General features: G+C 35.7%; 1 protein-coding gene across 1 annotated transcript in view; it reads left to right on the top strand.

The window, feature by feature from the left end:
• Nucleotides 1-5,524: 5,524 nt before the first annotated feature.
• LOC120628781 overlaps nucleotides 5,525-16,189 on the top strand; it is a 71,315-nt gene continuing 60,650 nt past the window's right edge. Inside the window, exon 1 of the mRNA XM_039897400.1 lies at nucleotides 5,525-5,651. The gene's annotated coding sequence lies outside the window, so the exon portion shown is untranslated. The remainder of the gene's footprint in view (nucleotides 5,652-16,189) is intronic.

Genomic DNA, 16,189 nt, shown 5'->3' with positions numbered 1-16,189 from the left:
GTACCATGTAGTGGGCCGGATGATGATGAGCCGTAAGTCCATGTTACGGCTGCCGGATTTACGACGGACCTATTACTACGAATCACGAGGTCCTGGGATCGAATCAAGGGATGGCCGGTATTAACGGTTTTCTGTGAATGAATTCTCAGTATCAACCCTGAGATTGGATGTAAGTGTAAAACGCTCTACAGTAAGAGAGGTGTTCGTACACTACTGGGTACGGCGTTAAAAGGCTGAGGAGGCGTGCTGGGTGTTCCGGTATCTCATAAGATCAGTTCTCAAGGAAAAGTGGTTGTTCATAGGGCCCCTTTGGTACTCCGGTTGCGGTTTGGCGTGATCTTTGCTGATATCATTTTAAGTGATAGTAATCTGGGGACTAACTACTCAAAGAGTTCTCTGAGATACGTGTGTGTCGACAACGCCTATTGCCTAACTCCTAATAGAAATATTGGGTAGCTAATAGCTATTCGATATCGAATCTGTTCGATACTCTCCCTATCCGGTAATAGAACCCAGAACTCTAGCATACTGACCGCTAAATCAAAAAGGCAGTTTAATAAATATGCATAATATACATTTTGCATACCTATAAGAGAAAATAGCCAAGAGATTAAACCTTGGCATTGTTTTTACGATACCTACGCAAAAAGTTGTACTTGAATGAAGTAATATTTTGTTCCAGTTATTGCGGTTAAGTAATCGAAACATTTCGTAGAGGACATAAAAAAAGGCATGTCAAATATTACATTCTTATTACCACTCTAGTGGTGTGGTGTTATTTCCTACCTTGGACAATTATCTAGACCTATAGGTCGACCTAGATAAACCTACCTATCATGTCACTATTCAGAGCGCTTTGGTCAAAGAGTTAAATCCGTGTAGCTAAGCTATCCTGGACGCTTAGCTACTCGTATATGTAATAGCAAAGCGGCCAGGATTTAAACTGAATAATTGACTCAAGAAATCGATCATACTTACGAACTGTAGCCTTAGTATAAGATTTGCTGACTTGCACTCGAGGAGTCGTTTAAAAATACGTGAACATCGGAGTACAATTAATCTTTCTTACATTAGTTTAAAGCTCAAATTTGCATATAATCGTTTAGTCTAGCTTTTGGCAACCGTCAAACAAAAATCAGAAGTACAGAATTTGAGATACTAAAACGACATTAAGTCCTTTTTACTTTGAAGATACAGATTTTGGTATGAGAAAGAGACTCTTCGATTTCGTAAACCAAAATCTAGCGAGCGAGCTAAACTTGCATTAAGGCCACTGGTTTCAAGCGGATCAAGTGGCTACACCAGATTTGCTGATGTTACTAAAGTGACTAAAGTCATACCTTATTTTAACTTTGTTTCTAAAGACTGACCGTACCGAAAGTCTAAGCGATTTAGCTTTCCGGTACGACGTTGTGTTAACCGATTAGGGATGTGGATCTAGTATAGCTACCATACTCCTTAACGAGTTAGCCCGCAACCATCTTTGATTGCATCATTATTTACCACCACCACGGCTAGCTCTCCCACAGCTTTATCAACTAATTTCCGAATAATATATGTGTTATAACAAACGGGGCTAAATTTCTGCTTTTCCATGTTCCCGTGCTTTAGCAGGTGGACACGTTCATTATATACCGTCAGGGGATATAATTTTTATCTCCTGCCTTTGAGATTGCAGTCGACAGCAGATGACCTTTGTCGCCTGCTTTACTGGGACCATTAGATGATGCGGTAACTTTTAAACTTAGCCTAAGTTGGCAGCAGTTTATGAAATTCATGCCTACCCAATTGGTGTCCAGCCCGCAAGGTGCTGAATAGTCGCAGCAGAGGCTTTCTACTTGAACAGGTCTGAACCAATTTGGAAATTATCAATCTCTCAACTAAGCCGGTTTCGAATCCAGAACTGTTCTCATCCAGCATAATGCGTATATGTGTAAGCAGAAAGGTTTTTTTAATTTAAACAGAAACGTCAAGAATAAGAAGGTAGGTTTATGAAGTTTATTATTAATTAGCTGTGCCCCGCGGCTTCGCTCACGCAAATTACGCGACGCAGACGACAGAGTACCTACTGGTAAATAGTCCCAATAACTTAGATACTTGACGTAGAGTTTTTTAATCAGAGATGTTGGTTCTTCTGGCCCTTCAAAAGATTTTTTTTTAATTTTTTCAATGTACAGAGGCAATGAAGTTTTATTATAAGTAAAGAAGAGGTGAAGAATTGTGTTGTGGATACAATAATACAAACATTTATAAGAACGAGTAAATAAACACTTTCTCGGATAGTAAATACACTTTGGACTCTAGTATCAAGTATTTTAAGATTACCTTAAACGTTAATTGCCATTGTGCTTGTCTTAACATGTAATAATAATCGTTACAACCCACCAACCCGCATGATACATGACAGGCTGTGCCCAGAAGCCCGTTAATAAGCTGATGATGACGATGATACTCATATTGTAAAGATAGGAGTATATATTTCATATAACTTATATGCATGCGTTCAATAAATTCTCACAGTAAAGTGAATAATGGAAATTGTTGAGACTTGCCAATTGGCTCGAAGTGTTTCAAGTGGTAGTAGTTAAAAGGATTATTAGTACTTAGGTAGGTACCTAAGTTTACATATCCCATTGCTGGCCAGAGGGCCTCTATCCTAAGGGAAAGGCTTTCATTGACATTAACGCCTATAACATAGGAGAGGGGAATTTAGAGCGCAGAGCTAGGGTAGTTGTTAAAGCTGCACGGCATATTTGAATACATTTGTCACAACTGCTCTTCCCGTGGGTATCACACCATAACGGAGAATGGGCAGGAGTGTTCTCTATCCTACAACCATACCATCTACTGCGATCACCTACAGCGTGGTGATTATGGGCAAACCTCTAATCCAGCAGTCGACTGTTAAAGCCAGAAGTGCCCAGGTTAGAAAACCCTGAAGCAATTCTAAATTGCTATTTCACATTGCACTTTAATCGAAGTTTAATGTTTCGACATCCTTTATCATGCTATTTCTTAACCTTTGACCTTATATCCTTTTGGATCTTCTAGTTTGTAGTACATACTAGGACATCAGGTAGGCATACAAGTAAGTAGGTAAGGCTTTCCTTTTAGAAAGTATTCTATATTTGTCGTACTTAATCTAATGCCCGTTTTCACCTACGACGAAGAAGTTAATGCCTAAATAAATAACGCCTAACGTAAGTTCATTTCCGTCATAACCATTTAAACCGTTTACCAATAGTTGTCACCTAAGAGCTGTTGAAAAGTTTTTCATAGACATCGCCTCAATCATTGGGCATTCGATTAAGGCGATACCTAGGGTTAGTGAAAATGGGCATATGTGTATTCATATGTTAGGAGAGTGATAACTGTTTATTAGAAGTAGGTACCCAATCCACGAGTGGGCAATAAACTCGAAGGATGTTATGAGATTAAAGGTATAACCACACTGCAGTTTATGTTAAAAATCCCATTAAGCATCTCAATGTTTTATTGTGATCGTGAAATACAAAAAAAAATCTCACTCTACACACACACACACTTTGTGTATGGCACTGTTTAGTCTGTTCGACTATACAATACCTTATAAGAGAAAACATAATATGTATAGCAATGGCTGTGAAAGGTACAACGGGGTCAAGTCAAGACCACATGTGGGTGGCACTTTTGGATTTTGCCGCCACAGGATTTGGCACAACCGCTATGTTTCAACAGGGTCATGAAGTAAAGTATCTAGAATTATCGCTCTAAACTTAGATGAACCTATTTGAAAAATATGTTTGATTATTATTATTACATGTATGGTCATTAACTTTGGGATCTCTGATAAGAGATATCAGAGTCACTCAACGGCGACGGAGTGACGGAACATATGGATGATGAATGAGAAATGATGAGATCCATAAGAGAAGCAATGTAATCTATATAGTTAAAGAAATGTATAGTTAATAGAAGGGTAAATAGCTTGGAAGAACAGATGGACGCTGTGATTCCACAAGGTGTTCACCCCAAGCTGCTGGAGTGCCGACCCCAAATTGGTAAACGCAGCGTGAGATTTAGAAAGAAATAACAATTATTTTTTTACATTGCGCCACACATTACAATATTAACGACACCACGTATGTTATGTGTGACACAACTTAGAAAAAAGGTAACAGCTCAGCATTGTGCTGATTTCAGATAGTTGGACAGACATCAAATTTAAGAAAAAAGAAGAAGTCAGAAGGAGTCAAATAACTCAGGCGTCATAAATCCCTAGAGATGTCCAGCAGTGAATGTCCATCTGTTGGTGTTGCGGATTATGACGACGGCCTCATCATCATGATGATAGGTTAGAGTTTCGGCCTTACTCTCGGGGGACCCAGTTTGATCCCCGGCACGCATCCAACTTGTCGAAATTATGTGCGTTTTTGAAGTTATACTACTTTTGGCACGTTAGGGAAAAATTATGAGAGTAAATTTTTACGATGCCCGTGCACACCGTCACGAAAAACCAACACCCTGAAGTATGCTATATAAGCTATACTTAACAATTCTGTTTTTCAATAAAAGGTTTGATACTGTACACTTTGAATTGTCAAAGTCTGTGGGCTCATTCCAATGATATAACTAGATAATGCGTTATAATAAATCTGTCGATGTATTAAATACCTTTTTCTATTGTTAGAGTAGTTTTTTCTACAAATGAAAGAAAGATTAAATTTTTGAAAAGATTTTTATCCTGTTACGTCAAAGAAGTATAACGTCTATCGCGTGTACATAAGTACACACAGGTTTTTTTTTATTTTTATTTTAGGAATTAAAATATCACTTGCATTAACTGTAAAGGAACACATCGTGAGGAACCTGCATGCCTACGAGTTCTCCGTAATGTTCTCAAAGGTGTGTCCTCATCAACAACCTATAACAGTCCACTGCCAGCAGTGCCTCTCCCAATGAGAGGGTTTGCCCCAAAATCACCACACTGGGCAGATGCATTGCTGATCCCAGGAGATGGTAGAAGTAGCACAGAGGGTAGTAGTAACAAAGGTGTGTAAAATCTACTAACTACTACTAATCCGAACTTGGCCAGAAGGGCTAGCACAGGCAGGAGACAAAAATTATATACCCCGATTATATCCCCTGCTAAGGGATATAACTAACGTGTCCCCCTGCTGAAGCACGGGAACAGGGAACAGAAGAAGTTTACCCCCGTTTTATATTACACATATATTAATTGGATAATATTTTCACTTGTGCGCCAGTGATGTGAGAGTTGATAAAGCTGTTTCTACAGCTTTATCAAGAGACATTTTTATCCTTTCACCGGGGAGACCCTACATCTTACACCCTAGTCATTCTGAAACGAAAGTCATGCCCTGTAATGCGCCGGTAATGAATTGTTAATGATGAATGATGACGGAATTGTGTTAAGGCCCTAATAGTACTTGACTGCCAATTTTTTTTAACAATCTACAAACATCCGTAGTGCGCGTAGAAGCTAAAACGTTGTGTCACCGACCAGTCTGCCGGTACACGCAAAGAAGCGCGCGCGCATCGCTCAATCGCGCTTTGCCCGTTTCACTGTTTCTACGATAAGCGAGGTTTTGTTTGTGTAATTATCGACCTGCTGCAGAGTGCAGCATCATAACGATCTGAGGAGTTATTGAGTGATTATTATTATAGTTAATTTGATCTAATAAATAATTTAAAATAATCAAAAGGTAGGATAGTTTTTAAATAAATAAATTGGTTTAAGTAATTTTTATATACGAACGTAATTTAATTTTTTTTTTTAAGTAGGTACAAATGATGATAGTATAGATAAGAAGGAGTCACTACCAACATAAAGCAGTAGTATTTAAAACAACATTCATAAATATAAAGTAATTTATTAAACTTTTAATTATTTCTGTATATTATAATAAAGAAAATATCTACATCTCACTATATCTTAATTATTTATTTTTCAAACGTGTATATATGTATCTGTATAAAATATCTTTCTTAGTAAGTTCTGTTTCAAAATTAGTTTTTGGTACGCGATTTCGAAAAGAATTTTTCTATTTGATATCGAATAATGAAATGACGTTTTCATTATGAAGTTATATTTCAAAACTTACGCTTTATAAATTTCGTTTAGTTTTATAATTCTATTTCTTAGTGTGTTTTTATAGTTATTGTAAAACTGAATAGGTAATCGAAGGTTAGGATGGTTATAAATAAATTACTTTAGTTAGGTACGTTAGAAAAAGAATAGAACGAAATTGTACGTTCTACGTAATTGTATACGAAAGACTATCCGATCCGGAATCAAACTTGGTACTGTGTTTCGTATTCAAACCATTGCGCCATTGAAGCTGAATTCTCAATGAGTTTATTGATATTTAAAATTGGTTTCCACGCTGTAGTGCATGAATGTATTTCGTAATGATTTACAGCTCACCAGTTACTCTGTTACAGACCTACATAGATTTTAATCTAGATTCTTCTTATTTCTGATTCAAATATACTTGTTACTTAGAAACTGAGGATAGGTGAGAAATGGGTCTTATCAAAAACACGATACTTAGCTATGAAGGCTTGCCATTGCGTTGGAACTCAGTGCTTATTTAAAACTAGCTGTTTATGTAAAATGTTATCCTACTAATATTATAAATGTGAAAGTGTGGATGTTTGTTACTCGATCACGCAAAAACGGCTGACCGGATTTGGACGAAATTTGGCATGTAGCCATGACATGGAAAAGAACATAGGCCTACTACCTTATATTAATTTTTTTATTAGTTCCCGAAGGAAAATTGATCATTGTTTAAGAGCGAGCTAAGACGCGGGCAGTGAGCTTTGAAATTTAGTATGCATGTCACCTGCCACCCAATGCTATAGAAAAGGACATGCACTTTCTATACCGATCACTCAAATAGTTCCCGTGGTAGGATTAAAAATTGTTAACGAACGAAGCATAAGAAACAATACTGAAGTCCACGCAGATGAAGTCACGGGAAGAAGCTAGTTTATAATAGATATTTAAAGATATTGCTTGCTATATACATAGAGAAAGCGAAATATTTATATAATTTTTTTTGGAAACCAGTTCCATAGATTTTTCCTTACAGCTACAAAACTACATATGTTACATACAGTTTTTTAGTTTACAGTGTTGTAGTTTTTTTGCTTAAGTATGTCAATAAATATAATCTCCTCTAGTCCGAATCGATTTTGATGGTTAGATATAAGAAAGAAATAAAGTCTTTATTGCACATACAAAAAGAAAGCTAGGTTAAAAAAACGATAATACAAAATATATGCGCAAAGGCGGCCTTATCGCTGTGGTTGTAGAAACAAGTTAGAAAAAATACTGTTAAACTGTTAAGTAATGTTGGAAGAGAGCAATCAAGCTGAGTTTCTTGCCGGCTTCTCGGAAGAATTTGTCTTCCGAACCGTGGTTGCCACTAGAAACCCACTGACTTGATGTTTTCTAAAGTCCTTATAATGTAGGCCTATTTGAAATAAATGAATTTTGAGAATTTGAATTTGAGTTATGGACATTATTTTGGGAAAAACTGTTCATCATCATCGTCATAATTAAGTCGTCCAATGAACATCCACTGCTGGACATAGGTCTTTTGTAGGAGATTCAAAATACTAAGGTCTTGTGCCGTTTTAGTCCAGTGGCTCTTTGCGACTACTCGTTGGATGTCATCTATCCACCTCGGCAGGGGGTCCACCAGAAATGCGTATACCGGTCTGGGATCGCCATTCCAGCACCCTGGGACCCCAACGTACATCTGTTCTCCGGGCTATGTGTTGATTATAACTTTATTGTTCGCAACCGATGACACTGTAATAAGTAGATACTAATGATATTTTAAAGATTTTATAATCGTTTTACATTAAAATATCGTCAATTTGCCTAAAATGTTAATCATAAGCCATACACCTATGTGTAACGTGGCTAAGTTTCTTAAAACACATTCACGATATTTTTTAAACGTCGTTATTCACCTTACCAGCCGTAAAACGTTTTTTGACCATCATGTTGTAGAAAAAAGAGCAAATAAAAAAACGTACCAGTCCATAAAGCTGTGTTTTACGAAAACTCGATCGCATCTTCGAAAAAGCCAGTCCTCTTTTTTTATTTATATCCAAACTTAGGTTCTTGAACTTCATTTAAACATATCATATAAAACTACCTGTTGCCCGCGACTGCGTCCGCATAAAATTAGTAATAGGTACAATTTTCTTGAACATACTTTTGTCCCCTATTCTATTTGAGAGGAAACAATTAAAGAGGTATTTTGTTAACTGCAGATTTTAAAACCCTTACTTCAAACGGACTTCCTATCCCCATTTACCACTTTTCTTTCACTTTTCAAATAACAGTACCCCAATAAGATACTTCTTCTAAATTTTAATGATATTTTTTGAGGATTTCTGGGTTCTTAAGTATAAAGTGGTAAAATACAATTCAATACTCAATACGTATCTTAAATACGTATAAACGTATCTTAAATACAATACGTATATTTATTTATTTATGGGAGCTTACCGTGGTAGGGGGCCTAAGCCCAGTGTGAAGGAAGATAAATATCCTATTGTTAGTTAAATCTTTGAAGGTTACAATTTTGCATACTAGAGAGTGCTGATAATTTGCTTTAAGTGCTTAAAAGTTAAATGCGTAGATAGATAATAAATGTTTCTTCACTCAAGTACCTTAATAGTAACGACCATGGCTCGTCAATTAATACTTAAATGGAAACACATTTTAGGCATTTAAAAATCGTTTTTAGAAACTATGCTCACTAATGTGAAATAACAGACCTTTAATTTTTTTTGACAGCCGATTGGCGCAGTGGGCAGTGACCCTGCTCTCTGAGTCCAAGGCCGTGGGTTCGATTCCCACTGGAAAATGTTTGTGCAATGAACATAAATAATTTTCGTTTCGGGGTGTTTATATGTATATTAAGAGTGTTTATGTGTATACTTCATCAGTCATCTGATTGCCCATAACACAAGCTACGCTTACTTTGGGACTAGATGGCGATGTGTGTATTGTCGTAGGTAGTATATTTATTTATTTATTATTATTTAGTTTAAATGGACGGCCTTTTAAATAAAACATTATTTAATGTCTACTAAGTACCTAGTACTTCCAAGCACCGAGTTTCCAATAAATATTCGGAATAAAGGATTTTTTTGTCCCCTCTGCATTTATTAGATGAATTAGTTTTTTTTTTTGGGAATCGATTCTTCACCGCAAAGGCATTGATAACTTCCGTTTTATTGATCGTTTAGCTCATTACTTTGCAAATCATTTATTGTTGTTTAAATGTTTTGCATTTGGTACAAATTATTTCTTAGCGTTCAAAACCTATCAACTCCTCTACTGACTTTTAATAGCGTTTTCTTAGCTACATACTTTTTAATAACGCTGGGCAACGGACATATTTTTTTATTACACCACAAGTTAGACCATGACTGTAATCCCACCTGGTGGCAATGATGCAGTCTAAGATGGTAGCGGGCTAACCTGTAAGGGGGTGACACTAGTCTGGCGTGTAAATCTAGTGTGCTAGTTTGGCGGCACTTCTTTGTCGGAAGGGTGGTAACTAGCCACGGCCGAAGCCTCCCACCAGACAAACGGACTGAGGATAATTATACTAACGTAGATACTACCCGGTGAGATTGCAGTCAAGAGCTAAACTTGTAGTGGAATTAAAAAAAAAACAGGTATTTCATGGCTCTAGTGAAATAATTGTGTTAATAAGTCCTCTTTCACCGTTTTCAGTGTAGTGTGAATTGTAAATGTACAACCTACTGCAGTTTGCACGTCTCAAATATGACCTAGTGATAGTGGAAATGTAATAAAAATTCATCTTTCTCAAACAAGAACACGCCTTGAGTAAGGACACGCGACATTTATGTATTTGCTGAAGCATGCATTGTTTCCCATACGAATGAGGATAATACGGGGATTAAGAAAACCTTGCATTTGCTTTCGAATATCTCGTAATCTATGCGATACAGAGTCCGGTATTTATTAATATTTACTTTGAGCAACCTTATTAAGAAGATAATTTAGCTTGTTATAGATAGAGAACCATTGTTAAGCAGAAATTTTCAATTAAACTCAGTTTCAAGAACTGGCCTACACTCATTTTGGTGCCTAAGATTTTAGACCCGATTATCGGTATATTTTGTGAGCTGTTGCAAGAAAACTAGTCCCATTTTTATCTATATCAGCCCTTGTTTATGAGAAAGAAGAAAAATACATATTTAAAAAAAAAAATTGGTAATTATACATTAAGAAAATATTTTTTGAGTGATTTTCTTGAGTGAGATTGTCCTGGACAATTATGCATAATTCCCCAACAATAATCAGCAATCATATGAACATCCCATCTGCCTTGGTATCTGTGCTCCATTGTTTTTATATCCAACACTTTATCTTGATTGCCAATTTCAATACCAAAGACTGCACAATACAAGCGATACCATGTCATTAAACGGTTTCCGTTGATCTTTCATTATAAACTCTCCGCATGTGTATCAAAACATATCAGAATCGTTAATGCAACTTCTAAACTTACTTGCCATCATAAATTTATACGATTAATGTCATAAAAAAAGTTATAACATGGACTGATTTTGAAAAAAAACCGTAAAAAATTTGAAATAAGAATTGTAGGTAAACGAGAGCTGTCAGCTGACACCTAGGAGCAACAATGTAGTCATACTAACTACTTTACCGACTACACACGCGACAGAGCTGCACCAAAACAGTTTTTGTTAAAACAATAGGATATCCTTCTAATTTTTTAAGACACTTATTTTTTTTTAAGATAAAAATTCTTTATTCAAAATCAGACTAAGTAATAATAATTACAAACTAAAATTAATATTCACAGTAAATATAAGCCATCTAACTGTTGACATATGGGTATGGTATCATGCTCATCATAAAATGCTGGCGCTATTACCCCTTTGCATTGCTAGACTTAGCCGTTGGGCTAAATAAGCGCCAGCTCTTGGGTCGCCAGACGTCAAGACCAATTTTTGAGACACTTATTTTTGTTTCAAATGTTACTATTCATATAATAATATTTATAATATTCCCTTCAAAGTGTAGTTGAAATTAAGTCGAAATTGCGTTTCTGTGAAAATACAAGATTTATTTACGAAGTATTCTACCAATTACAATAATGATATGGTTAAACATTATATTCGCTAACCTGTGAAAATACAAGAAACAACATTAAAAGCCTTTACCTTAGGTCTTTAAATAAAATAAATTCTTGTTAAGGCAAACTCTTATAACAAAAAAAGGTTCGATATACGAACTCGAGAAAAGAGGTTTTCTTTACATTTATAATTATTCTTTTTATATAGGACTAGCGGACGCCCGCGACTTCGTCCGCGTATGAGTCAATCGAGAAGCTAGAATATATCTGATGCCATGATAATCATCGTGGCTATGTAACTACTATTATTTTACGTGTTACAAACATACATACATCCATCCATACATCCATCCTCACAAACTTTCGCATTTATGATATTAGTAGGATGGTACGCATGCATTCGATCGTTGTCCCATATGTCTTGCGACTGACAGTTCTTTGTGAAGAGCTATGTTCTTTATCTCCGACAATATTTATCAGATCCTTTTTAAAATAAGACCATACATGCTTGATAGTATACACTTTTAAGTAAAAAAAAGAGTTATTAAAATCGGTTTCAATTTAACGGAGCTATGAAGTATAATTGATAAAAATTTTCATTCCATTTCCCGGAGAAAACTTTCGGTTTATCGGGATACAAAGTATCCTATATGTTGACCCGGAATATCAACTACTACTACACCAAATGTTTCACGTGGTGCCCGGACAGACAAACAGACAGACAAAAATTAAATAAAAATCAGTATCGATTATAAAACATCCCCCGGTCAACATATTCAAAATTTATTAAAAGTACAGAAATATTCCAGTTACAGTTTTATTATAAGTATAGATATCGGTGATAGCGTAGTGGTTAGTAGCCGTAGCTTAATTGGAGAAAGCACTCAGGCCGCGATTGCCCGAGAGTCGCAGGTTCAAATCCTGTCGGTTCCGAAAATTTTTATATGCATTTTAAATTTATAAAATTGATAATTCCTCCAAGTGTAGGTAAAAACACCAATTGAAAAATTATAAAAACATTGTAGGGTTATTCAAGGGGCGGATAAACATCGGGCTCCTCTGGTGCTGATGTTTATGGGCGGAGGTTATCATTTTACATCCGGTGACACACTTGCTCGTTTTCTCGCTATTAATAAAACTTTGGGGGAACGACTTAGGACTTCGATCCTCGGCACCTCTAACTTTTCGGAGTTATCTGCGTTTTTAATTTACTTATTCAATGCTTTCACGGTAAAAGGAAAACATCGTGAGGAATATGCATGAATGGGTATTCTTCGTAATGTAGTGGACTATGGCCTAAACGCTTCTCATTCTGCTATTTAGTTCTTATATGACTGTTTTGAGATTAGAATTGCCGTATAGGTAAAGCGACATCTATTTGGAGACAAGAATATAAAATTACCTAAGAGTAGGTACGTTATCCGGTTTTCGACCGAAATTTCCAGTTTCGAGATGCTTAAAATTTATGTTTTTGTAATATAACAATTATGTTTGTAAAAAATCCAGTTTCTGAGTAATCTACGGAAACAAAAAATTATGACAGTGGTATATCAGGTAATATAAAATAGATAGGTAGGTACTTTGCAAAAATTCCAATACGAACAGCGAATAAATGTTTGGGTAGTCAGTACTGAGCGCATGGACTCATCTAGTCTTATTTAGGGCACGAATGGAAACCATCAAGTTTTGTAATGCATCACATAAACATATCATAGCTTATCTTATGCGCAAAATATCTCACCGAAGTAGTTCAGTCACTCAGCTTCATACAAGTGTAAAAGCTACCTACCCTAAATTAGTCCTGGTACCAGACAATTCTAGGTGATGGTAAATTTAGGGTAGCTAGCAAGTAAAAGGTGAGCTTACCAAATCTAACCGGGACAATGAATAAATGCAAATTCGCAAATTTTAATTTAAAATCTCATGTGGAATTATCTATACCTATAATAAAACTGTAACTGGAAGATTTCTGTACATTAAATATATCAAAAAATTTGACAGGGGGATGCTTTATAATCGATGCTGAGTCCAAAACAGATTTTAATTTAATTTGTGTCTGTCTGACTGTCTGTCCAGGCATCACGTTAAAACTACTGAACGGATTTAAATACAAATTGGTATAGGTGTTGCTGTAATTTCGGGTTAAACAGTAAGTTTTATCCCATTAAACAGTAAGTTTCCTCCAGGAAACGGGATGCTAATTTTTATCAATTTTACTTCACAGCTCCGATTTTAATAAGTCTTTTTTTATTTGATATTTGATGGTATACACCCATCAAGCATGTGTTGTCTAATGAAGATCTGATAAATATTGTCGGAGATAAAGGACATAACTCTTCACAAATAACAGTAAGTCGCAAGTCATATGGGAAAACGATGAATGCATGCATACGAGTACATACCGTCTTACTAATAATATATATGCGTAAAAGTTTGTGAGGATGGATGTATGGATGGATGTATGTATGTTTGTATCAACTAATATAATGACAACTTACCTACTAACTCAGTATACCACGTAAAATAATAATGGGCACTTAGCTAGCCACGATGATTATTATGTTAGCATCTGATCTATTCTAGCTTCTCGATTGACTCATATGCAGGCGAAGTCGCGAGGGTCCGCTAGTTACTAATAAAGCACATTTCTGTATCAAAAGACTTTAACAGTCCAGCTCTAGAGTAAAGGCCTCTCTAACGAGGGGCTTTGCAAATAATCACCACGCAGTTGATGATCGCAGTAGATGGTTTTAGTAGCAAAGAGAATGCTGTCCGTTTTCCGTTAAATTCCCTTGGTCGCCTCGTACGACAACCGCGGGGAGAGGAAACTGTATTCTGTGGTGTGGTGAAAGCTGTATTCTGATCTGCAGTCACAACACAGCACGGGACTGAGACTTTAATTTAATAATATTATTTATATCAACCAATCAATCAATCGATCAAAAATACTTTATTGCAAACAAGAAAAAAATAAAAGAGAACAAAGGTGCAAGTCATTTAAATTTGTGTAACAAAGGCGGCCTTATAGTGATCTCTTCCAGGCAACCATTATGAGGAATTGGCTTAAATATGAGTCTTTATAGCGAAACGCAAAACTCTAAGAATATACATAAAAATAAATAATTACAAAAACAGTACATATATAAAATAAATAAAATAAACTATATGGTAAAATAAATAATACTAAAACTATATATACCTAATAATGTTAACGGTACAGAAAGTAAATGTGGAATATAATTTATTATATACTCGTATATAAAAATAAGGGTAATGAAGATGATTCGAATAATTAATAGCAAGATGCAATTTTAGGTGGTGACGTATGGAAAGCAATAGTAATGTCAGGTCGGAGGCTTCTGCCGTTGCTAGTTACCACCCTACCGACGTGTTGCATAGCGATTTAACGTTCCGGTACGATGTTGAATAGAAATCAAGTGTGATAGTCAAGGGCTAACTTGTAGTGGATTAAAAAAAAAGTAATCATACACAAATCACAAACACAATATTTACGGCTTTCTGTTTGTTTCTACGATTCTACGATTTATCACAGCATGCTTAGCTGAATAGTTTAGTATGCTGTATGAATGAATGAATGAATGAATACACTTTATTGTAAAACCACAGAGAAAATGCACATAGATACAAATACAGAATAGAGAATAGAGAATTTAACAACATTTAACCAATCAACAGAAGCAGGCCACTCCGCTCTAATCTCTCACAAAACAGAAAAATTCTAAAGATTGTTAAACTATAAAATGATGTTGGAATAGAGCAATCTGTTGAGTTTCTTGCCGGCTTATCTCAGTGGAATCTGCCTTCCGAACCGGTGGTAGAGTCACTACAGAATGACTTGGTGTTTCAAAAGTGCTTATAAACTAGGCCTACTTGAAACAAATGAATTTTGAATTTTTGAATTTTAAGGTTGATGATACAAGATGGCGGCCTTATCGCTATATTCTCGTAGCTGTAATGTTACCCACGGAACCATCTAAGACTCCTCGCACTTCACTCTTTTATTATCAGTAGAATAGGTATATCAACTATACCTATCATTTTAATACAATTAAATGGCAAATGGATCCGGTGATTGCGAAAACATGTCGTGGTTATTTGAATGTGGGCATATGTACAAGCTATTGATTAATTGTGTTAATATCGGTAGCCATTAATTTCCCTAAATGCCAGAGGATCTTATTTATGCAGGAAAACTTGTCATCTTGTCCTTGACTTTTTCAATAACTAAAAAAAGCTTTATTTGCGTTCCAATTTTGCATATTTAGGAATTAGTAAAAAACTAAAATGGCTCTTCCTATACCTATACTCTAAAATTGGACATTAGTATATTTAGACCCATCTCTCTCATAGGACAGAGGAATTCAATTGTTTTTCTAATGCGTGACAATACTAGACTAGATGATGATGAATATATTTTATTTAAAAAAGGAGGAAGTTCTTAATTCAACTGTTAGTTTTTTTTTGTAAAGTTGCTACTCGATTACTCCAAAAATTATAAATCGATTTTTATGATTCTTTTTTTGTTTGGTACATTATACCTAAGAAGTGGTCCCATGTTAAATTCGTGAAGATTTATGGGAGGGATTCTCGAGAAATCGAGGGAACTGTTATATGCACACCTATAGCAATTTGAGTATTTTTATTAAGGAACTTGTGCATCTTCTTACGAAAAGCACCATATTGTCAGGTGGAACTGATGTTGAACACTATGGATGGCCACATTAGTATCAAACGGGTTGAGCTTCGATTATGGTGTATGGCTGCGAAAAAATATTACCTCGTAATTCTTTAAGCAATGTAGGGAATTACGAGGTACTTTTCATGTTTGGTACTATAAAATAGGAAACCGTATACAAATTTTACCTATACTTAGTATTTTGGCACCGACTTAAAAATGTTGTAGAAAGTATTTCTTTCTTGCTTTTTAGTAACCTCATACCCCATTACAAGATATTGCTATTCCCGAGGCCGGTGTGTTAATGGTTGAAGAGTTCCCAGCACTTCAC

The sequence above is a fragment of the Pararge aegeria genome, chromosome 13, assembly GCF_905163445.1.
Source record: "Pararge aegeria chromosome 13, ilParAegt1.1, whole genome shotgun sequence".
NCBI classification, from domain to species: Eukaryota; Metazoa; Arthropoda; class Insecta; order Lepidoptera; family Nymphalidae; genus Pararge; species Pararge aegeria.
Note: the sequence above shows the minus strand (reverse complement) of the source record. Positions and strands in the feature narration are given on the sequence as shown.